A 1,552-nucleotide genomic window follows, 5' to 3' on the forward strand; every position below is an offset into this window, starting at 1 on the left:
AGAGAGAGAGAACGTGTGTGTTATAATTACCAACTGGGATGAGGACTGAAAAAGGCTGAGAGCTTTTGGAGAGCTGAGCAGCACACTTAGTATATGGGTGGGGTGAGGGGTTAACCTATTTGAGACAATGAAGAAAGATTAGAGAACCTTTATAAGTAAGGGGGGGCAGGGAAGAAAGGGAAGGAAAGAAAAAAATAACTTTTTCTTACAGATAAACTTGTTCATATTTGGTACATATATTTAAACATAGAGTACAAGTGTTGTCCTGATATCCATTCAGTTGCATATAATAACACTAATTCACAACTCCTTTACATGCTCTTTGGCAATTCTAATTACTTATTCTAAGATTTCTGTTAATTTCTGTATTCCCCATTTCAGGATCACCTTTGGCTCTGAGCACAGGACCCAACAGGCTGATGTAGTTAAGAATTTTTCCCACTGAACTTATGTTTTTCTGCCTAGATAAGGAGCCCCGCTTTTTTCCTTGTCATCAAGGCATTTCGTACATATGAGAGACTTCACTGAGTTATTAGGGAGACGAGGCTTTTTATGGCAGCGTTGCCCATGCCAGTTACTTGGCTGTTTAAGCAGCTAGGATGCCAGCTTCCCGCCACGTTGTTTGTTCTCTTTGCTCTCAATTCTCCTTGTTCTTCAATGTTGCCTTTTCCATTTTCTGTCCCTGAAATCCTTTCCCTGAAATCCTTGTGCATTCATAAGCGATGGCATTCAGGTTTCTCTCTCTCTCCCCATCACCCCTCTTTCTTTCTCCCCCTCTCTCAGTTCTCCATAATTTAGGGTCTTATCACTCAATCCAGAGATTCTTTTAGTTGAACAATCACTTAATTCAGTATATCTAGGGTTTTACTTTTTGTTTGTTTCACTTTTTAATTATGTCATATGATAATAAATATCTCTGTGCAGTAGGCTCTCTTATTAAATTAAATGGAAAGCAATTTATTTTATCTTTATTTCTTCAGACATCTTAGGTCTTCTGAGGTCAGTGCCTTCATCTTGGAATATATTCTTTATACGTTACTTTAAAGAGAGGTTAGTGAACTCTTGTTTTTAATGTATCTGAAAATGTTTACTTTCATTCTGAGGTTTGGTTGGTTATGTAATTCTAGCTTCATGGTTATTTTCTCTTAGCACTTTAAAGATATTATTTTACTATCTCTAGCTTCCAATGTTGTTGACAATTCACAATTAGGCTTACATGATCTTGTTCAGACCTTTAGACATGATGTCACACTCGCACACACACGCACACACACACACACACACACACACACACACACACACACCAAGAAGGTATGAAATGATTTATTACTTACACAATTGATGTCTCTGGTGAAAGCAGAAGAAGCCTTTTAAAATGGTCCAAAATAGCCTAAGAAAGCAGGAGGAGAGACTAGCCTGGGATTTTGTGTACTTAAGGTATGTGGCTGAGACGAGAGATCCTATGCACAGGCAAGGGATGTGTGGTTTAATGCTCAGGAAAGCACCAAAGGAATGGGGCACTGGGGGAAGAGAGAGGGTGAGGCTTAAAAGT

Source organism: Pteropus vampyrus, unplaced genomic scaffold (assembly GCF_000151845.1).
Source record: "Pteropus vampyrus isolate Shadow unplaced genomic scaffold, Pvam_2.0 Scaffold54, whole genome shotgun sequence".
In the NCBI taxonomy this organism is placed as follows: Eukaryota; Metazoa; Chordata; class Mammalia; order Chiroptera; family Pteropodidae; genus Pteropus; species Pteropus vampyrus.